The sequence below is a fragment of the Muscardinus avellanarius genome, assembly GCF_963383645.1.
Source record: "Muscardinus avellanarius genome assembly, chromosome: 18".
In the NCBI taxonomy this organism is placed as follows: domain Eukaryota; kingdom Metazoa; phylum Chordata; class Mammalia; order Rodentia; family Gliridae; genus Muscardinus; species Muscardinus avellanarius.
Window position 1 is genome coordinate 10,914,272 of NC_137804.1, and position 24,961 is coordinate 10,939,232.

Consider the following 24,961-nt stretch of genomic DNA (forward strand, 5'->3'; position numbering starts at 1 on the left):
AAGCCTGGATGCTTGCCAAAAGGATTTGCCGTCAGTGATTGAATGCTTCAGGGAAGCATTCATAAACAAGATTGATGCATGAACCCAGATGGAGTCCTGTTATACTGAGGCTCAGTATGGGAAATTGGGGGAGAATCAGAAGCGAGCCCCTCAATGTGGTTTCTTTGTGCTATTGATATTCATGCTCCGGCACCAAAGCTGAGAAGGAAATCATCGGGAAAAGGGATTTTCCTTTAAATTTTCCCCAAAGACTGCATTCATATATATGAAAGTAATAAATTTAAATATTACTTTAAAATGTCTGCTTATGAGATCCTCAGGAAGTCCTCACATTCCTCCCATTTACTGTTATTATTAAATCATTTCTAAGAGCCACTGACTGGTTTTTTATTTTTTTGTTAATGGGAATCACCTGTAACCTGAATCATGTGGTTAAGAGAAGAAAGAAAGTAAAAAGAAAGAAAGAAAGAAAGAAAGAAAGAAAGAAAGAAAGAAAGAAAGAAAGGAAGAAAGAAAAAGAATAGAGTCGAGAAAGCAAGGAAAAGCTCTCCTTAGGCCCAAGTGGCTGAGTCAAAGAATCACTAATTACACAGGATAGATGTATCTCAGATACAGCACCTACCTTAGCACAAATTTCCCTTTTCCAAGAACAGAACATTTTTTAAGTTACTGAGGAGTCATGATAGTTGCATTTTATTGTTTACCCAGAAAAGAATTAGTATTGATCAAGGAATTTTTTAATGGACAGCTATGATGCCATTTGCAGTTTAAGAAATGATTAAGCAAAATTCTTCTTCTCTTTATTGTTGAGTAAAATTCCATTATGTGTATATCCGATAGTTTTGTAATCCATTCATCTGTTGATGGACACATCATTTGCATGAAAATGGATAGACCTGTAGAACACTGTTAAGTGGGGTGAGATGAGCTAGTCACAGGAAGCAAAGGCTCCTATATTTTCTCACAGAGGTGGAAGCTAGGGAGTAATTGGGATGGATACAAGAGGGACTTTAGGTAAAGGAAGAGAAGCCTCAGTGAAGCAATGAAGGGGGTCTAGGAAGGATGGTAATTTGTTAAGTGTGGCATATCATCAGAAGGCCAGTGGTAGCCTCATGTATGTTACCATGCCTATGACATTCATCTCACTTCATCTCAGTACATAGGCATCATATAGAATAAGAATTCTATTATTTTAATTTATAGCTCACCTTGGGGGGCGTCTTTTCTCAAATTTCAAGGTGCCCTCAAATTGCCTGGGGATATTGTTAAAATGCAGGGTTTGACCTAGTGGGTCAGGAGCATGGCCTGTGGATTTGGACTTTTAATAAGCAAGCAGGTATGGCTGATGTTGCTGGTCCACTTGTCATATTTTTAGCAAGACTCATAATGTAATATCACATTTTATAAACTACTTCCTCTCATTTAGCACACTTCAAAAAATTTAAGAGCCAGGCATAGTGGCACATGCCCAGACTCCCGGCAACTTGGGAGCCTGATGCTAGAGGATCTCCCAAGTTTGAGACCAGCCTGGGTAACTTAGTGTGTACCACATAGGCACAGATAAAAGCTTTCTCAACAGGACTTCAAAGGCACAAGAAATTAAAAGGCAGATCAATACATGGGATTACATTAAACTGAAGCACTTCTGTACAGCAAAGGAAAGTACCAAGTACCTAATCAGAGAGATAAAAGAATGGGAGAAGATTTTTTGCCAACTATTCCTCCCATAGAGACTATTATCTAGAATATACAGAGAACTCAAGAAACTTACTGCTAAGAAAACAACCCAATCAAAAAATGGGCTACAGAACTAAATAGACACTTCACAGAAGAAGAAATTCAAATAGCCAATAAATGTAAGAAAAAAATGTTCAATAACATTAGCAATCAGAGAGATGCAAATTTAAACTACCCTAGTATTTCACCTAACTCCAATTAGAATGGCAATCATTCAAAACACAAACAACAACAAATGCTGGCGAGGATGTAGAAAAGTGGGAACTCTAATACATCGTTGGTGGGATTGAAAATGAGTGCCACCACTTTGGAAAACAGTCTGGAGGCTTCCAGGAGAATGGGAATGAATCTACCATATTAGCTACAATACCACTTCTGGGAATCTACCCAAAAGAATGGAAACTAATGCATGGGTGTCTATATTCATAGCCACAGAATCCACAATTACTAAACTAGGAAACCAGCTAAGATGTTCACCAGCAGATAAATAGATTACAAAACTATGGGCTATGTGCAAAATGGAATTTAGCTCAACCATAAAGAAGAACAAAATAACATAATTGACAGAAAAATGAATGGGATGGGGGAACATTATGCTGTGAGATTAGTCAGCCAAAAAAAAGTAAAATACTGGGATGCTCTTCCTAATACGTGGAAGCTAGGGAGAAAAAAAAAAGTCATAGGAGAAATGCTAGATGAAGAAGAAGAAACTATAGATGAGCAATAAGGTGACCTAACTGATGGGGATAGGAGGGGAGAAGAGGGAAATTCTCTAATGTGCATGATGTACATTCACATGCATATCAAAGTCAAATAGGAGGGAAGGGGGAGGGAATGGGGTGGGAATTGGGAATGGGCTAAATGAGTGATATGTGCGTGTATGCCTCTACCATCTTGCACGCCATTGACATGTAAGGCTACAATGCACCAATAAAAAATAAAAAAGGATGTTTTCTATATGATATGATAAATTTAAAAAGAAAAAGAGCTTGGGATATAACTCAGTGGTTGAGTGTCCCTGGGTTCAGTCTCCACTTCCATAAAAGTCTTTAAGAGCATATTATTGCCCCAGAAAACCTACAAACTCCCCACAGACATATTGATGTATGATTGAGCTGGGTTTACTTGAAAGATAGAGTCCCAGAGTAGGTCTGTCTGCACTTTTTCCAAACTTCTGAAGAGTGCCTGGCTCCCCACAAAGCTGGCCTTCCCCACTGATTATCTGATGCATGCATCCTTTGGCTCTCAATCTTCTTGCTTATAGTTTCTTTCCTAAATACGATTCTCTGAGTATATGTTTTGGTTACAACTTCTTTTGGCTTAGCACTGATAATGCTGGCATTGGAGTGAAGCACTCTCCTTGAACAAAAACAGTGGAAAGGTCACCAAAGAGTTCATAATCAAGATAATATTATAATTTAATGCAGTGTGTGTGTGTGTGTGTGTGTGTGTGTGTGCGCATGAGATGAGGATAGACCCAGGCCTCCAACATAGGTAGGAAAGCCTTCTACCACTGACCTACATCTCAAGTCTTTATAGTTTAAAATCCTTAAAAGTTTACCAACTATGACTGGCTGCCTCTCATTGTAAAGTCTTATCACTCCTATAGCCTCCTCTGTCTTCCCTGTTTGACACAACACACAACATACAAAGATCCTTCCACATCAGATACCTCCTAAGGCCTTCTTCCAGAAAATTCTAAAATGTAGTCTTTGATAAACTAGGTGACAAAAATATTTAAATCACAGTACACAATATTTGGAGGCAAAGCTAAAATATAAATATGCTAGGTTATTAGAAGCTGAAAATAAATATTTAAATTTTGATGTCTTTTTATGCATTTAGCTTGAAAGATAGAATGGCTCACCCCAGTAGTAAAAAAAAAAAAAAAAGAAAAGAAAAGATCTGTAACATTGTCTAAAACCCTTTCTAGGATTTCTCTGCTGTGAATGGAAGGTGAGAGGTGCCAGATTTGATAGCATTTATACATATGAGACAGAAATATTTCTTTAAAATACCTATGAAGTAAGAATGCACTCAGACTCAGTAATCCTACCTGGAAATATCAATGCTGGTTTTTTTTTTTTTTTCATTTAGTCATCAGCAATTGGTTGCTAAGTTATTTTGGTTTTACTCCTGAGACTTTCTTTCAATCTGCTTTGGATCTTTTTAATTCTTTAGCCACGAAAGTCTTAATTTTTGTGCCTGACATGCCTCTTCAAGAACCCATGTTCTTCCAATTTAATTAGTTTTCCACAATACTATCAGGGTGATCCTTCTGCAAAAAGGATCTAGTCATTTCATTTAATAACATTAACATTTGTGTGTGTGTGTGTGTGTGTGTGTGGTACTGGGATGGAACCCAGAGGCTTTCTACCTTCGAGCTATATCCCCATTCCTATTTTTTTATTCTTTATTTTGAAACAGGGTCTCACTGAGTTGAAAAGGGCCCAAGTAGTAGCTGAGGCTGCCCATTAACCATGATCCTCCTGTCTCAGCCTCCCAAATGCTGAGATTACAAGGATACACCACCATTAAAACTTTTTGAAACTTCCCATTATGGGCTAAATATATATCATCTACTTTGGCTCCAACCATGTGGCCTCGCCTTAAGTTCTTCAGTTTCATGGATATACTTCCTACTATGTTTGCTGAAATCATTGAGAAATAGATACTTACTCTCTTGCTCTGGGAAAACACAGATTGCAAGGCATATATACTTCATCCCCACTTACCGCTGTCTTTGCTCTTTAGAAACTGGGTCTGAGAATTAAACCAACATGGAAACAAGTAGAATCAAGAAATAGATTGCTAGAGACAGAGATGGATATAGAGATATGAAGATGAGAGAGAGAAAGAGAGGGAGAGAGAGTATAGAGACTCTGGCTTTTTGTTGGTTGTATTGAGGATTGAACCCAGGGACATTCTACTTCTGGGCTACACTGCCAGACCAATTTTTTGTTTTGTAACAGGGCTTACTAAGATGCAGAAGACCTTGCTAAGTTGCTGAGGCTGTCTTTGAACCTGAGATCTTCTTGTCCCTGACTACCAAGTACTAGAATTACAGATATGTGTCACCATGCTCAGCAGGGTCCATGAATTTTAACAAGGAACTAGACTCTTCACTTTTGCCTATAAGTGTCAGATGGATAGCTAAAAGCAAGAATAAAGAATTGGCATCTCTGCCTCCATCTTGCATGGTCTCCCTTGGTCTTAGGCACCATGGATTACAGGGATAAAGTCTAATCTGTACATTTCTTATGATAAGTTCAAGCTACATTCTAGGCAATGATAACTTTCTTACCTTGGCAAAGTTCACCTGACCAATCCTGAGATACTGATAGCAGAGACCACAGATGATCAAGATAACCTTCTTTGGCAGCTGGGCAGAGCCCCCAGCTAATGCAAAGCCCAACACTTGCCCTTATTCCTCCTTCTATAGAATAGCAAATTCATTGTCAGCCCCTCAAAGACAGGGCTACAGCCATGAGTCCCCTTATCTTCTTGGTGTAGCTACACAGATTAAAGTTCCCATAATGCTTTTCACCATTGCCTTTTCTCTTTGACTTTTGGGATAAATGGCCAGACCTGATAATATTGCATCCCCAAAGTAGGACTTCTGGCCTAGGCCTTCAACAATAGGACTATATGAGACTTGTATGCAGCCATGCCTGGAATAATCCTTTTTCTAAATACAGCATTCTGAATCTTAATGTGAAATTATTTTTCACAATCAGTTTTTGTTTTGCATAGACTGGTAAAAGTTTCTGAGGTTTGAAACCAAAAGATTCCAGACACAATACAATAAGCCTGATGAAAGTAGAATTCTAGTTCTGTTCATTATAATACTAGGTCATCATGTGGTTTTCTGGTTTCTAATTAAGACTGGCCAAAATGCAGAACAAACAATAAACACTCCCACGGGCCAGGAAATGGAGGGATGGAAATAGAGACAGGCAACTAGTGTTTGTGTCTATAAAGGTTTTCCATTTTTGGATGGTTCACTTTTTTTTCTGTACAGGAAATAGAGTCCAAGGGTCTATGCCACTAACCCATTTTACTTATTTTTATTTATTGATTGATTGATTTTTGCCATACTGGGGATGGAACCCAGGGGCACTCTACCTCTGAGCTACACACTCAGACCTATTCTTATTGTATATTTTGAGACAGAGTCTCACTGAGTTGCAAGGGACCTCACTAAGTAGTAGTTGAGGCTCTCTGTGAACTGCAATTCTCCTATCTCAGCCTCCCAAATGCTGAGATTACTAGCTTGTGCCACCATGCCTGGCTTATTTTTATTTTTTGAGATAGGGTCTTGTTAAATTGCCCAGGATAGCCTTGAGCTTGTGCTCCTCCTGCCTCAGCCTTTTGGAGTAGCTAGGATTACAGACATGTGCTATTGTGCTCAGCTGATTGGCCATCATTTTTACAATTTTTCTAAACCAACTTGGATCCTATACTTATAAATCAATAATAGGCATTGTATATGTATTCAATACAATGAAAAGGAAAACAAAAGAACATTAAGCTTTCAAAGTGATGACCCACTCTATTGGTTCTAATATTATTGGGGAAAGGGCAGGAAAAACTTTATTCTCATTACTGTCTTTCTACTTGCATCGTGCTGAGTTGCACAGTGCCCTTCCCACTACAGACGCTCATGAGCCCCCTGCTTCTCAATATCTGTTATTGCTGCTAGTTTGAAAATTTAGAGACTCAATATACAGCTAGATTTGCACTCATTATGATCACAGAAGAAATCTCCCAAGTAAATAGGGTTGATTATTTCAAATGGTTCAGCTCATATATTTGCCCTTTGGATGTTTGGTTCATCCTGAGCTATTAGGGCCCTGGTATGACCTTTGACCCTGTCAAAGAGTACTTGGAGGGAGGTACTGGGGATTGAACCCAGGGACATTCTACCTCTGAGCTACGTTCCCAGTGCTTTTTATCTTTTTATTATTTTTTTGTTTGGAAACAGCATGTCACTAGGGTACTGAGTCTTACTAAGTTTCTGGGGCTGGTGTTGAACCTGTGATCCTCCTTTCTCAGCCTCCCAAGTGCTGGGATTACAGGCATATGTTACAGTGCCCAGCTGGCTTTTGACCCCCTTTGATCTGCAGGCTACAACAAAAGTACTTATGGCATTCAGCAGGAACTATTTAAAACATAATAGCCTAGCCATACTCTTCAATGCATCTTAATAAACTCCTTCAGGAACCATACCCTCTTGTGGTATGTTCTGCCAGATCTTCAAAAACTAAACCTAGAGGGAATAGTTGGCCAAATGCTCTTTTCTATGACTCCCAGTTCATTTCATAATGGTCAAGATTTCATTGGGAAAGAAAAATTGGTGTTTTCATTTTTGACACCCAGAAACCAAATGAGCAATCCCTAAGAAGCCATACATGAACAGAACATACTTTCCTCATCAGCAAATTGGTTGCAGGCAGTGTATTGGCCGTCTTGGTACTACAGGGGCCTGGGCGGTGGTGGCCACTGTCAGGCAGTGAGTCTGTGGACATGCTGCCAGTCACCCTCTATACATCTGTTTCTCTCAATTTCACTCCGTATCTCTCGTTAAGATGAAAAGACTTATCTCACCTCCCCTACATGTGGTTTTCTCAGCAGCTTGCTGGCCTGTTCACTAGTTGGGTTGATTTATGATTTAATTTTATGGATGATATCACACAATTATCTCCAGATGGAATAATCAGGATGAAGAGCTGCCAGCCAACATTAGAATGAAGCAGGTTCATCCCGCACCAGCCATTGCTGCGCTGTAATTATTTTTTGTTTGGAATTCATAAATTTGTCCAGAGACACTGGGTGTTCCTTTTCAGCAGGGCCTCATTTGTCTAATTCAAATGAGATTATCTCACCAAGGCCCTCATCATTCCCTTATCACTCTGCCTCCAACAGAGAGACTCATAAATTATGATTTGCAGAGCTAAAAATACACCAAATCTAATCTCCCCGATTTATGAGGCACTCATGGAGTCACCCTGATAAATTGTGAATCTTCAAGTTTTGATTTAGACCAAGGCTTTGATGGGGAGAAGAAGCTGAGTAGATACAGAGTTGGCGATCTGCAGGTTGCCCATCGCTAAAGTTCCTTAAAATAGACTTGCTAAGTCAGAGCCAGAAATCCAAGGCCAGTAATACTGACCCTGTCTATTGCCTCCCCTTAGCATGCAGTTGCTAAGTGATTCCCACAGAGTGTGTTTCTTTTTGTCTTTTTAATCTTGCCTTGAAGGATTCTGAAAGAACCAGTGTCCTCCATCTTCTTTTGGTAATGACCTTAAATCTCAGACCACTTAATTTCTAGATATGATTTTTAGTACTGGGTTCATGTGGTATCACAGAAAAGGTTGTCCAGAGGCAGATATAGGGCAGAGTTTAGTATGTAAGAGAATTGTTAGGAATGATTATCTGTGGAAGAAATTGGAAAGAGAATGTAGTTGAACTAGAGTGAAGGTCCAATGAAGCCTTAGTCAACCAGACAAGGAGCTCAAAAATAAATATTATCCACCAAAGTTAGCTAGCTATTATTATTTAAAAAAATGCTGTGAATTAGATTCTTTAAGTCATGCATCGTCATGGGATTGTCTTGGTCTCCAGTATGGTATGTTGGGAGGTGGAATCCGTAGGGAATGGGCAGACTATAAGGGCTCTGTTCTCATGAATGGATTGATGTTATCTCAAAACTGAATTTGTGACAAAAGTGGGTCCTTATAAAAAATAACTCTGGCTCATTCATTTCTCTTTCCAAAGAAACCGGTTTTGTCAAATTTCTCCACTGATTTATTTATTCTCTATTTCATTGACTTCCACTCTTTATTATTCCCTTCTGTTGTTTGCCTGGGTTTCTTTTGCTCTGTTTTTATAGGTGTGTGTGTGTGTGTGTGTGTGTGTGTGTGTGTGTGTGTGTGTCTGAGATTTGAACCCCAACACATTCTATCTCTGAGATATACCTTCTACCCTTTTATTTTTTATTTTGAAACAGGGGCAGCCTCCTAAGTTGCTAAGGGTCTCATTAAGTTCCTGAGGATGGCCTTGAACCTTCACTCATCCTGTTTCATCCTCCCAAATACAGTGGTAATAGGCAGGCACCACCATACCTGGGTGTTCTTATAGTTTCTTATAGTGAAAATTAGGTTACTAATTTGAAGTTTTTTTTTTGTGTTTTTTTTTTTTTTTTTTTTTTTTGGTGGTACTGGGATTCCTGGAAACCCTTCTACCTCTCCCAGACCTATTTTATATATATATTTTTATTTGGAAACAGAGTCTCTTAAGCCAGCACAGCTGGCTTCTAACTGGTGCAATCCTCCTGTCTCCGCCTCCCAAGCCCAGGGATTACAAGAGTGCGCCACCACGCCCGGCTGAAATGTTTCTCATATATATACTTGTAACTATAATTATCCTTCTAAGAACTATTTTAGTTGTATTCCATTTGTATTGGTAAAATGTACTTTAGTTTTGACTCACCTCAAAGTATTTTTTATATTTTTGTGACTTCTTCATTGATGTACTAATTATTTAGAAGTAGTATTTAATTTCCACATATTGAATTTTTTCCTAAATTTTGTGATAGATTTATAATTTTACTACGTCAAGGAATGAAACTGAGAAGTAACTTGTATGGTTTCAAACCTTTGAAATTATTGAAACTTCTATTATTAAAACATATTATGTTTTTACAGCTCAACATTTTATGTGTATAGAAGAATACTCCATTTTCAACAATAATTTTGTTTTAACTTATTTGTATGTTTGAATTTAAAATGCGTCTCTTCAGACAACATATAATTGGTTAATATTGTGTTTTTTTTAATCCTGGTAATCTGTTATTTTTAGTTGAAGCATTGAATATGTTTAATGTTTATACTGAGAGTTTAGCAATTATACCTGCTTTTTTCTTAATATTTTTTCTATATATATTACAGTTTTTTGTTTTAGTCTTCCATTTAATGTCTTCTTTTTGGCTAAATAGATATTTTCCGACATAGAATATTAAATCTCTTTCACTACTTACTAATTCTATTTCACTAATTATTTTACTATATTTTTTTCTTTAAGATTATAATCAATCAGCCTCTTGAAACAATTTAATTTGAATTAGTATCAACTTACTTTTAATAATATACAAAGTGTTGATTAAATATATCTTAATTTATCTACTTTTATATTATTATTGCAATACAAATTATATATCAATGCATTTTAGGGTTATCAGTGTATTTTTATAATCATAGCTTTATGTAGTTATCTTTTAAATCAGGAGATTAAAAATATACTTGTGTTGTCTTTCATATTTACCCATGTATTTGTATTTAATGATGTTCTCTTTTTAGTTTGTGTGGATTTTATTTATTGTCTAGTGGTCTTGTATTTCAGCTTGAAATACTCCCTTTACTTTTTCTAAAACTAAAGGCAGGTAGTTCAACTAATGAATATTCTGTTTTTATTACTTAAGGATTTTTTTTTCCTTTTTGAGAGATAGTTTTGTTGTATATAGAGCTCTTAGTTGACAGTTGTTCTTTACTTTCAGCATTTTGAATATGTATCCCACTACAGTCCTGTAGCCATAATTTATGATGAGAGATAACCATTCATCTTTTGAGCAACTCTTTTTTTGTGATGACTTGCTCTTCTCCTGCTACATTCAATATTTTCTCTTTATCTTTTCAAAATTTACTACAAGTATTTTTTAGTGTTAATCTCTTTGAATTTATTCTATTCCATATTTATTGGGAAAATGTTTTATTGTCTTGTCAGCTCTAAAAACAGTTTGTTGCCCCTGATCCTCCTTGATTTTTCTAGTCATTTATGGTGACCAAACGAACTCAGTATCATGGTTACTTGACCAGGGAAAGCTCTGTGTAGGTTCTTTGTAATTTTGTGTGTGTGGGGCAGAAGGGGGAGGGAATACAACAGGGGAGGGAGCACTACTACTGAGCTACATTCCATCCTTTTCTATTCTCCTCCATTTGAGACAAGGTCTCACTAAATTGCCCAGGCTGGCCTTAAACTTGCAACCCTTTTGCCTTGACCTGCTGAGTTGCCAAGATAACAAGCTTGTGCTACCACACTCAGCCCTTCAAATTTTTGGAGTATGCTAAATAAGAGATAATGGGTGAATTTTGAAGTGCCACCAAGGAGAACCCTATTCTATCATAACTCACAACCCTATCTTTCCAACATAAGACAACAAGTTGTTCACATTCTATTGGGGTGGATTATTAAAATTTCTAAAAATTACAGAAAATTTTGATAATAAGAAAATGGCAAGGGAAGCAGCGCATGCCAGTCCTACTGACACCTGATCTCCATTGTCTCAAAAACAGCATTCTAAAAAGCCAGAAAATACTATCAGTAGAAGAATAAAAATGATAGATACAAAGGACAGGGGAGAAAAAGATTAGAAGTCCAATCAGAGAGCAGAAAATAAACCTGCCTGCCTTGTGGCAGTGGGCACCATCTTGCCTCACATCACTCGACTTCAAAGATGAAAACAACCAGGGACCTGAGGTGAGTAGCTATAGACCATCGGAGTTCTAAGCCATCAGTTCTTCTTTTGCAAGCATCAGCTACAACTTCCAGTAGTGGCGACTGAGCTCACCACACCTTCCAGGGATCCAGAGCATAGCTCAACACAAGAAAAGAAACCAGCCTACCTTGTGGCCATGGGCACCAGTGGCACCATCTTGCCTTACTGCACCCAACTCCAGGAACAATCAGGAGAACATTCAAGGACCTGAAGTAGGCAGCTGCATATTATCTGAATTGTAAGTCATCAGTTCCTCCTGCGCAAACATCAACTAAAATTTGCAGCAGTGGTGGCAGAGCACAACACGCTCTCCAGAGATCCAGGTCAGCACACACCAAAACCATAAGTGAAGCCACTGTCTTCACAGGAGAGCACCTGGTGCAGTGCCCCAGGGACTTGCACAGAGATGATAAATTCACTGGGTCTGAGACTTTGCAATTCAACTCAGTGAAGAAGCTTGTGGGGTCTACAACTTGCAGCAGTGGTGGCTGATCTTACCAATGCCCTCCAGAGATCCAGAGCAGCACTCAATAACACCACAAGTGAAGTGGCGGTTCCTGCAGGAGAATGCTCAGCATGGTGTACTCAGGATCTTGAGCAGCCATGATAAACTCCCTGGGTCTGAGACTTTGGAGTTCAACCCACAGAAGGTAAAAGTGGACTCTACTGTTGGACATAGCAAAGGCTCAGTCAGACTCAGGCTCTGATCAGTGGAAACTGTAGAGGGAGACCTACACTTAACATTACACCCAACTAGTAGGATCTCCAAGATTACCACAGACCAACCAATTGTGGTGAATAGGGAGAAGTCAGACTAGCCCAGCCCTAGCTGTAGAGGACAAAGACACTTACATTGAGTTTAGTCTCAGAGGCATATACCAGCTACAGAGTCAGGGAGAGACCAAGACTCCAAATCTGTGGAAAACATGAAGGGTGACCTGTGCTTAACACTAGATCCAATCCCACTGATACCGACCATGTTCATAGACAGAGAAAGACTCAGCTATCCAGCAGAAAAGGTGCCAGGGGCATTCGGTATTTACACAGAGAAAGACTACAGAAGCCCTGTCTTCTGAATATTCATTTATTTGTAGAGATGCATTAATTTTTTGTTGGGGTTGTTTGGGTTTTGGGGTTTTTTTGTGTGTGTGGGTGTGTATGCCTGTTTTTTTTTACCCTCTTCCCAAACCCTCTCCCATGTTCTTCCCTTGTACATAACTACTCTATCCTATCCCTTTTATTTATTCATTTTTCTATCTTCTTCTCTCTTCCTTGTCTTGTATTAAATATACTTCATATCATTATACCAGTAACTCTATATTGGTGACTAGAATACTACTACATTTTCAAATCTCTACTATATACTACCTTATCAAAATAATACTCTCATTTTATTCAATCCTATCTGAGGCTTTACCCTATTCTTTCATTTATGACTTCACTTCCCTCCTCACTCAACTTTCACTGTTGAATACCATACAAATTGCCCTTGGATATACCAGCTGACATCTAGAGACTGAGAGAAACCTAGCAAAAGCAACAGATATAAACTTCTGAAATCATGAGGAGGAGGAATAAAAAGGAAGCAATGAGCTCCCACAACACCACAATAGCAGAACCTGACAACACAGAATTGCAGAGATCTCCAGAAGGCAAATCAGAAATGTTACTATAGAAATAATACAGGACTTCCAAAAAGAATTTAGAAAAAATCTCAAAGAAATAAAGGATGTAATCACTGAAGTGAAGGCATCAATTCAAACTATAAACAATCAATTAGACCCACGGAGAATAGAATTTCACTCCTAGAAGATGATCAATGCAAAAATGAATGCATAGTATATAGCATAGAAAAAAATTGGCAGCATGAATTGGGCATTGAAGAAATATGGGCCCATTTTAAGGGCGATAACCTAAAAATAATTGGCATAGAGGAAGAAAAAAGAAGGCAAAACCAAAGGGATCAACAATCTTTAAAAAAAAAATATCAGAATATTTTCCAAACATAGACAAAGAGGTCGATACACAGGTACAGGAAACTTATAAAACCCTCATTAGACAAGATCAAAGAAAAGGTTTCCCACACCACATAAGAGTCAAAATGACCAATGTAGAAGCCAAAGCGAGAATCTTAAAGGCAATAAAAACAAAAGACCAAGTGACATTCAGAGGCAAACCTATTATAAAAACTTCAGACTTCCCAAATCAAGTCATGAAAGCCAGAAGGACCTGGAATAGCATATTCCAAACTCTGAAAGAAAATAACTTGCAGCCAAAAATTTCCTACCCAGCAAAACTATCACTCAAATTAGACAGGGAAATAAAAATTTTCCATGACAAAGAGAAGATGAGGAAATTTCCGTCTTCCAAGAATCACTAGAGAAAATACTCAAAGAGAATAACTTCAAAGAAGAAATAAGTGATACATGCCAGAACCAGAGAAACAAGAATTTGCATCCAGCAAATAACTAAGCAAAGAACAACAAACACTATTTTCAAACAGAAGTTAAATCTCAATATGTTAGGAATTAAAACTCATCTCTCAATAATCACACTGAATGTAAATGGTCTCAACTCCCAAATAAAAAGACATAAATAGTATCAAACATAAAGTACTGGAGCAAAGTAATCCATAACAAAAGAACTCAAAGACAAGCAGGAATAGAAACTATGGTATCAGACAAGTTAGACTTTAAGCCTAAACTTAGTAGCAGAGACAAAGCAGGTTCTTTTTTACTGGTAAAAGGAACAATCCAGCAAGAGAAAATAATGATAGTCAACATTTATGCCCAAACATAGGTGAGGTGACTTTCATAAAACAAACTCTGTGACATTAAGTCCCAATACAATAGTACTGGGAGACTTCAACATCCCTTCAACATCCCTCTAACACCACTAGACTGATCTAGAATAAAGGTCAGTAAAGATGCCCTAGACCTAAATAACGCCATTAATCAAATGGACCTGTTAGACACATACAGAATATTACGCCCAACCACAGAAGAGTTCACATTTTTCTCAGTTGCTCACAAAACCTTTTCCAAAATAGATAAAATATTGGTCACAAAGTGAGCACTAGCAAATTCAAAAATATAACATAGTTCTCAGTGTCATTTCAGACCATAATGGAATAAAACTAGAAATCAACTATAAGAAGACCTAGAGAAACCATATAAACATGTGGTGACTGAATACCACACTGCTGAATGAAGAATGGGTCATAGAAGAAGTAAGGGGTGAAATCAAGAAACTTTTAGAAACAAACAAAATTTGAGATACAACATATCAAAACCTCTTGGACACTTTGAAGGCAGTATTAAGAAGAAAATTCATAAAAGGTCAGTAAAGATGCCTCAGACCTAAAGGACACCATTAATCAAATGGACCTGTTAGACACATACTGAGTGCTCACATACAACAAAAAGAAAACCATCAAATAAATAACCTAATGGTGTACCTCAAAGCCCTTGAAAAACAGGAACAATCTAACCCCAAAGTCAGTAGAAGGCAGGAAATTATTAAAATCAGAGCAGAAATTAATGAAGTAGAAAATTAAAAAAAAACAATAGGGAAAATCAACAAAATCAAAAGCTGGTTTCTCAAAAAATTTAATAAGATAGATAAACCACTAGCCAACTTAAAAAAAAGAGAATCAACCAAAATTATGATGATAAGAAATGAAAAAGAAGATATATCACTACTGATAATGTAGAAATCCAGAGGATTATGAGAAACTACTTTGAAAAACTATACTCCAACAAAATGGAAAATCTGGAGGAAATTGACAATTTTCTAGATAAATACAACCTGCCTAAACTGAGTCACAAAGATATAGAAAATTTAAACCTACCAATAGGAATCAAAGAGATTGAAACAGCAATAAAGGCCTTACCATCAAAGAAAAACCCAGGACCAGATGGTTTCCTAGGTGAATTTTATAAAACTTTATAGAAGAGCTAATCCCAATACTACCCAATCTATTTCATGAAATAGAATAAAACAGGACACTCCCAAATATATTCTATGAAGCCAACATCAGATTAATACCAAAACCAAATTAAGACAGCTCAAGGAAGGAAAACTACAGGCCTACATCTTTGATGAACTTGGATGCAGAATGCTAAACAAAATATTATCAACATGCATTCAAAACCACATCAAAAAAATCATACACGATGACCAGGTAGGGTTTATAGAAGGAATGCAAGGCTGGTTCAACATATAAAAATCAATCCATATAATTCATCATATAAATAGACCCAAAGACCAAAATTACATAATCATTTCAGTAGATGCTGAAAAAGCATTTGATAAAATACAACACCCATTTATGCCAAAAGCACTGTAGAGAATCAGAATGAAGAAAAACACCTCAACATTATAATCTACAATAGGCTCATAGCCAACATCATATTAAATGGGGAAAAACTTTGAGAATTTTCATAAAAACAGAAATAAGAGAAGGACATCCATTATCACCACTTCTCTTCAATATAGGACTTGAGAGTCTACCAGAGCAATAATGCAAGAAAAGGAAATCAAAATAATACAAGTATGAAAAGAAGAAATCAGACTTTCACTATTTGCAGATTATATGATACTATACTTATAAGACCCAACAAACTCAACCAAAAGGCTTATGGAACTTATCACCAAATTCAACAAAGTATTTAGATATAAAATCAATCTTAAAAGATTAGAAGCTTTTCTGTATGTCAATAATAAGCCCACTGGAAAAGAAATCCAGAAAACACTTCCACTCAGGATTTCCCACAAAAAATAAAATACTTAGGAATAAGCTTAACCAAGGAGGTAAAAGACCTCTACAAAGAAATTACAAAACACTGAAAATAAATCAAAGAATACCTTAGAATATGAAAAGATCTTCCATGTTCATAGATTGGCAGAATAAACATCATCAAAATGGCCATACTTCCAAATGTGATCTACAGATTCAATACCCATTAAATTACCAAGATCATTTCTCACAGACATAGAGAAATCAGTCTTTAAATTCATTTGGAACAACAAAAAACCAGAATAGCTAAAATAGTTTTCAGCAACAAAAACCGTGCAGGAGGAATCACAATACCTGACTTTAAACTATACTACAAAGCCATAGTAATAAAAACAGCAAAGTTCTGGCACAAAAACAGATACATAGATCAATGGAGCAGAATAGAAGACTTAGAAACCTGCACACTTACAGCCAATTGATTTTTGACAAAGGAGCCAAAAACATACATTGGAAAAAAGAAAGCCTGTTCAACACATGGTGTTGGCAAAAACTGGTTAACTATATGAAGAAAAATGGAAATAAATCCCACTTTTTCACCCTGCACAAGAGTCAATTAAAGATGGATCAAAAACTTGAAAATTAAATCAGAGACCTAGAGGCTTTTTGAAAAGGGCATAGGTTCAAAACTGCAACACATACCCACAAATAAAACCTTTCTGAACAAGACCCCAAAGGCAAAACAAACTACAAGGTGAATCAATATGTGGAATTGCTTGAAACATAAAAGCTTTTGTAAAGGAAAGGAAACTATCAAGAATCTCAACCAAGAGCCAATAGAGGACTAATATCTAGAATATACAGAGAAACTCAAGAAACTTAGTACTAAGAAAACAAATAACCCAACCAAAAATGGGCAAGTGAATTAAATAGACACTTCACAAAGGATGAAGTTTAAATGCCAATAAATGCATGAAAAAATGCTCAATATCATTAGCAATCAGAGAGATGCAAATCCAAACTACCCTGATATTTCACCCAACTCTAACTAGAATGGCAATCATTCAAAACACAAACAACAACAAATGCTGGCAAGGATGTTGAAAAGTGGAAACTCTAAAACATTGTTGGTGGGATTGCAAATTAGTGCAAGCACGTTGGAAAACTCTATGGAGGATCCTCAGAAGAATGGAAATGAACTTACCATATGATCCAGCAATACCACTTCTGGGTATCTACCCAAAAGAAAAGAAACCAAACTACCAATTAATGCATATCTATGCTCATACCTGCACAATTTACCATCGCCAAACTACAGAACCAGCCAAGATGTCCATCAGCAGATGAATGGATTACAGAACTGTGGGATATATACACAATGGAATTTTATTCAGACATAAAGAAAAAAAATAATTACATCATTTACAGGGAAATGGATGGAACTGGAGAACATTATGCTAAGTGAGATTAGTCAGTTATAAAATATAAGAAATAGGATGCTCTCACTAATATTTGAAAGCTAGGACGAAATTTGTCATAGGAGGAACTCTAGATGAAGAAGGAGATTCTATAGATAAGCAAATAAGGACACCCAAGGGGATGAGAGAGGGGAAGACGGAAATTCTCTAATGAACATGATGTACTTTAGCAAACATATCAAAGTCCATCACTAAGCCAAGCATAAGAAAGAGGAAGAGGGAGGGACTAGGGCAGGAATTTGGTAAGGTTTAAATGAGTGATGTGTCCATGTATGTTTCTACCATCTTGTATCCCATTAAGATATATGACTACAATGCACCATAATAAATTATAAAAAAGAAACTGGCAAATTTTTATTTTATATTTGCTGCAAGGGATAGAATCTAAGCCAAAAAAGTAAAAAAAAAATATTTTAACAGAAAACAAGGACGTAATAAATATGTCTAGTTAATTTTTAAGTTTTTACCAGTTTGTTTTGTGGATGGGTAATTAAATCCCAAGGAAAAAACAACACCATAATTTTATTGAGTTCTACTGGGAAAACACTGAAATACTTACTCTGGAATGCAAATTACTTCCCAAAAGAATATAGTAAATTGTATAAGATGACATACTTCTATTTACTCTAAATTTGGTGTATTTTTTTTTTCTTAATTACGATATTGAATCCTCACTTCCTTAGGCCAGTGACATAGGTGTACAAAGGAAAATAGAGCCTGGTGCAAGAAGCTGTGATTGCTTTCCTTTCTACTTCTAAATAAAGTCCCAGAATTTATAATATATTTCACTGAGTTTTTGAGCAGGGAGGGCAAAATGAATGTGGTGTCCCCATTTAAGATTCACTTTGGTAAAATGGAAGCAGATGAGACATGGCAGTTTTAATGCTGGCTAGCTCTAGACTGTCCTCTACCTTCCATCAAAGAGAAAGCTTGTTTCCATCTGGGACTGCCTTGCCACTCCTGTATCCAGAGATCCAACTTCATCAAGAGGACATGGAAAATATTTGCATAAATTCAGCATCTCAGAGTTTCTCATTGTTACCCTTATTATTCTTCCTTGTTGACTAGATGCAGATGATGGTAAAGGAAGAACAGTGAAATGACATAACAGAAAATATTAAAACTCAACCTCAAGTAACTGCATACCCTTATGGTCTGAACACCATAGTCTAACTCACTTTCAGAAGTCTTTGTTGCTAACTAAAGGGTTTTAAAAGTTGCTTTCATGAGTAATTGGTATCATAAATTCATATCCAGTGCACTGTGGGCAAAAAGAATGATTCTACTTGAATGTCATCTTTAAAGAAAGATACAGCTGACATGTGGAATTTGTTTATGCCTTGTGCATTTTTTGAGGTGATTAAGTAGCAAAAAGTACTCCTATTCTGCTAATTGTAAAGTGAATATGCCCCAGTATAGGGTGTTCATCACAGGTAGAGTCAAATGGCCTGATGAACATCATTAGAAAAAACATGTCCTAGATAGCTATTCAAAATAGCTATGGTTCAAGATAATTATTGCAGAAATGCCGTTGCAGGCTCAAACAGACAGAAAAAAAAATGAAAACTTCTCATTAACCATTAAAAACCTATCCAGCAGCTGGGCATGGTGGCACACGCTTCTAATCCCAGGATTTGGGAGGCTGAGACAGGAGGATCATGGTTTGCAGCCAGTCTCAGCTACTTAGTGAAACTTTGCAACTCAGGGAGACCTTATTTCAAAATAAAGAATAAAACATAGATCTGGGGTTTATCTGGGAGAGATAGAATGCCCCTGGAACCAATCCCTAGTACCGCAAAAAAAAAAAAAGGAAAAAAATCTATCCAGCAAATTTATGTCACTAAAAAATGGTTTCTCAACCTCAGCATTACTGAAATTTTGGGATGGATGAATGTTTCATACTGTGGCAGAAGGAGGTACAGAGCAGAGGAGTCTGTCCTGTACAGTATCAGACATTTAGCAACTTCCTTGGCCTCTGCTCATTATCTACCACTAGAGCCTCCCTCCTCTAGATTATGACAATCCAAATACTTCCGAACATTGCCCATTGATACTTATTTTGATGTAGATAAGTGATTTATATCCAGAAGTTATTTTACTCCCAGTAGGAGATATTGCAGGTCCAAGGACAGCCTCAGCAACTTAGCGAGGCTTTCATCAACTTAGTGAGACCCTGTTTCCAAATAAAAAATTGAAAAGGCTGGGGTGTAGTTCAGAGGTAGAAGGCTCTGGGATCAACCCCTGCGAAAAATTTTAGAAGATGGGGTTTGGTTATGATGAACTTTATAAACTCTAATTTTTCAAATTCATTCATTCATTCATTCATTCACTCATTTACTTATTGTGGAATTAGACCTAGAGGCATTCTTTCTTCAAGTTATATCCCCAACACGATTTTATATCTTTGGAAACAGGGTCTCACTAAGCTTCTGAGACTGGCTTTGAAACTTCAATCTTTCTCAGCCTTCCAAGTACTGGAATTACAATCGTGTGACACCAGACCTGCCTCACAATTTTAATTTTAAAATTTCCAAACCACCTCTTCTTTAGAAAGCTCTTCTTTGTATTAATTTTTCAAAATAATCTATTATATATGCCTATTAAAATATATAACACTATTTAGACCATGTAATATTTTCCTCTAGTTTGCAAAATGGTACTTTGTCATATAAAGTTAAGCAAAACAAAATTTTGAGTTATGACTCAAACTTCATATAGGAAGAAAAAATGTTTATGACCATTTGGATATTGTTGTTATTAATGTACTTTTGGAGACTCATATATATTAAAAATTGGATTTTTCTAAGTGACATTTTGAAATATGATGTAGATAGAATAAAATAAAGCACAAAAATTGATTTTTCCATTTCTAATAGAAATCCCAAGGTGGCAAAGACCTTTGGAAAAACAATGAAATTTAAGCCTTCTTAGTCAGTGCTTTTTAAAAATTTTGAGATTGAAAACATGTATCAAAATGTTCTCAATATAATTAGAAATTTTAAAAGTTTCTTCTTTATACTTTTCCTCATTCATCATTTGTCCATAATTAGACTGCTAATTTTACAATTGGAAACTATTAAATGTCCTCCATAAGTGTTTGTTATGGTAAGAATGGACTGGCTTTCAACAAGAATCTAATTTCCTCCTAGCATGCTTCTGTGTCCTAAGAGTTTTACTAGCTAAAATTACATTGCTTTGAATCCTTTGTCGCTATAGTTCCAAGACATCATTTTGATGAACCAATCAGATTAATTTCCACAAGATTTAGAACACAAAAATAAGATAAAGACCTATTATAATGAGATTGGGGGACTTTTTGTAGAAGCATTAAAATTCACTGACTTTGTGGATGTCAAGAGACAAGGCATATGTCATTCATTGTTTTTCTTCATAGATATCTAATAGACATAGGATAGCTCTCTACATGGATGTTCAAATAGGTTTGCTTTTTGAGTTTATACTTCTCTTACTTAGTGGCTTTTCAATGGCGATGACAGCTCCCCTAGTTAAAATAATCTCAAAATGTTGTTTTGGGAGATATTCATGGCAGACAACAAGGACCAAGCACTTCTGCTAATTTTTTATATGACCTAATTCTCTATATTAGATTACTTTCTGCTTAACATAGCTTCAGAAGCATCTAATTTGTGTAATTGATTCCCAATGTACCCACAGCTACACACTATTATTTTATGTATTTATTTGTACTGGGGGATGACCCCAGGGGCATTCTACTGTCAAGCTACACCTCCAGCTGTTTTAATTTTTTAAATTTCAAAACAGGTTCTCACTAAGTTGCTCAGAGTCTCACTAGGTTTCTGAATCATAGGTTCTTCATCCTGTGACTCTCCTACCTCAGCATTTCAAGTACTAGGATTATAAACATATGCTTTGTTGATTTGCTATTTCATAAGTAAGTGGTGCTAAAGAATTCTTATACTTTTACTTCCCTGAGATAATAATCTGGTGGCCCTTTTAAATAGCTAAAATTCAATTAACAATGCATATTTAGAGTTAGAATAAACCAAAATAAGACCCAGACCACAGTTATCAAGAAAGCTGCACTGATATTATGTTATAGACAAGAATAGCATTTAGTGATTTCCATAGCTGGAAGAGGGATAATAAATCCAGAGTTACAAAGAAAGATAACTAATAAAATTTGACTGATTGGATGGGTATATGAGATGGAGGAACGGGAGTACATACAGATTAACTTTTTCACTTGAGTGATTGGAAAAATATTGATACAACCAAGTGAGAAATATAGGCATTCAGTGAGGTTTGAGATGAAGATAAGCTTGGCTATAAACATGTTAATTAAAGTACAAGTTCTGTTAAAGGAGAAATATGTTTCTCACAGGGTGGCAGAAGGAATTAAGCCTATTTAGAATATTATCCAAGAAACTGATTATGGAATTATCTGCCTAAACAAAAGAGATGAACCCAATAACCAGGATTGTAAGAGACAAGAGAGGAGGAAATTTTATGTCAGCCACATCAAGCAGAAATGACTGCCAAAACACAGAGGAGCCCATACCAAGTAATTCCAAGTAACTAAAGTTGGGCCATATAAAACCGAAGTGTGGAAATACCAGGTTCATACCAGGACTTTTATTTCACATGGGTGTTGGTCCTTTGTTCAGTATGGTGGCCTTATGGAATTTGGCCAGGAATGGACAAGGTCCCAGGAGAGATCAAGAGAAAATGAACTAAGATTCTAGAAATTTGTGAAACTAGCTTATTCAGCCTTTGAGGCCATTCTCATTGACATAATAGTTGATACTATTGATGGTGAGTCACACAAAGAAGTTAAGGGGGTGATATAGCATAAAAATCAGCAATAGAAACTTAAGATGAAGGTTCTGGAAAATGAAAAGACAAGGCCATACTATTTACTGCATGCGGAGAACTATTTATGTATTTACTTTAAGTAACTGTTTAGCAACAACAAATGCTCCTGAACACTGAGAGATGGGATTGTTGAGTGATCACTGGACATCGTTAAATAGAAGGTTATTTGTTACTGATGACCTTCAAGAAAATAATTTGAGTAGCATTGTTAAGTAAAAAAAAAAGAAAGAAAATGAAGGGAATAAGAAGGTCACAGACAGACAGTATTATGTGATGTTATTTTGGGTTTCCAGTTTAATCAGCAGGCAGAGATCAAAAGTCCAAGCTATTCCAGTTCATATTTCTTGGCAATTGATGTTCTAAACTCACGCATTTCCCAGGAATGTTTCTTTGTCTTAGAATAACTGACTTCACCTTTCTCTCAGTAGAAAGGTAAAACCAATAAATTTTAAAAATAGCATCTGATCTCTAGAAGCTGGGCTAAAAGTAGAAGACACAAGAAATATCATTTCTTGAAAGATGATAAAATATCCCGAAATATGCTAAAATCTCTAAAAGAGAAGACAGGATAGTACCTTCCAGGTATAACAGAGTGAAGATCAAGTTTAAAGTGTCAAACTGATTTTTTTTTACTTTAAAGTTTCTCCATTTCCCTTTCCAATAATATAAATTTTCATTTTAGTGGGAAGTAGAGGAAATGGAGTTGGCTAGATAGAATCAATTTTTAGAGTTAGAATTTTATCTTTTCTATATAGTTAGAGACTGGCAAGAGATATGCATCCCCCTACTCCCATAGGCTCCCCCCAGGCAAAATTAAATAAGACAAATTCCAAGATGATATAAATCAAACTAGTCTCATTCTTAAGTTACCATGGAAACATAGTACCAGGACAATGAGTACTAAGAAAAGTCTTAACAGATAATATTGGGAACTCAGTGTCAAAATAAAAATATATGTCTCAACATATTTGTATGTATATAGGTGTGTGCTTGTGTGCCTGTCTCTGTACATATATATATATATATATATATATATATATATATATATATATATGGATGTCTTCTTCTTGGAGCATTCTTCCTTCTAATCTCCATAAGATAAACTCATTTTCTCATTCAGGTATCAGCCCAATTATCACCTCTCATCTCATTGGGATTTTCCAGAATTTCACCCAAATTAACTCCACCACCTCTTCCTGTTATGTCTCACAACATTACCTTATTTTTCTCAAGGGAATTATCACTTGTAAAATTATCTGATTTTTTTTTCATGTAAAGTCTGTTCAACTCTGCAATTCCAGTGTCCACAATACCTAGAACATACTATAATAATAATAATCTCTAAGTGAATAAACAAATAATAATAGAAATTATCTCAGAGGTCAAGATTACAAGTTGATGCCCAGAGAGTAGAGGAAATAGTCTATATAATAGTTCATAGTCAATATATTATGGGTAAAAAACAAGACGTTGGAGATGAGAGAAAGTAAAAGCAGGTCCTTGGGAAAATAATAACTAGAGGATTGTTTCAAGTTAAGAAGAAGGGAGCAACTTTCTGCAGTTAAGTGTGCCATGAGAGACAGGGTGAAATATGTAAACATGAAATAAAGTTTGAGGTGGAAAGAAATGAATTACTAGAGAAGTGTTAAAAAAGGGAAGCTGAACATTTCAAAAGATTTTTTTCTACAATATTTTGCCTCTGATTATTTAATTTTCTTTAAAAAAAGATTTATAGTAATTGGCATGGATTTTCAAAAATAATACTAATAATTACCTCATGTTTGTACCACTTTAAATCTCACTATAATGTATAATTACAGTGCACCAACAAGAGAATAACAATGATAAAGAAATTATTTCTGTAGTCATCCCACTACAGAAATTCCTCATTTCTCAGTGAAGATCTCTTTAAATACCACCAGTATCACTAGAATGGTATTTTTAAATAGCACCTAGTATATAAACATTGTCCTGATTGATAACTTAGACTTGGTGTATACTTAGCAGTCTCTCTGACTTTCTCCAGATGCAATAGCCTCTATATTTCCATATTCATTCACGAGTCTTCTGATCCATGAATATAGTATGTTCTGTTCTCTAACTTTTTTTTTCTTTTAACATTTTTTTATTGAACATAAATAGTATACATTTAAACTATATTTGGTGCCCTCTCCCCCCTGCCCCCATTTACCCTTCCCCCCTCCCACCAATGGTTGTCCAGGTTAACCATGTCTTATTCATAATTTTACACATGTTCAGATGTAGACCCTCATTAATCAAGATCAGCCTTCCTCCTCTCCTATCTTTCCATTCAAACTTTGCTGGTATTTCCCCTCCATTATCTGGAGTCCCACTGGTATCCTCTGTGTTTCCTAGTTTGGGCATATTAGAGGAAACATATTTACCTTCTCCTTCTGTGCTTGGCTGATCTCACTTAATGTTCTCCAGGGCTTTCCATCTTCTTGCAAATGATATAATTTTGTTCTTCTTTATGGCTGAATAGAATTCCATTGTGTGTATTTCCCACAGTTTTGCTATCCATTCATTTGTTGATGGTGATCTGGGTTGGTTCCATATTTTGGCTATTACAAATTGTGCTGCTAT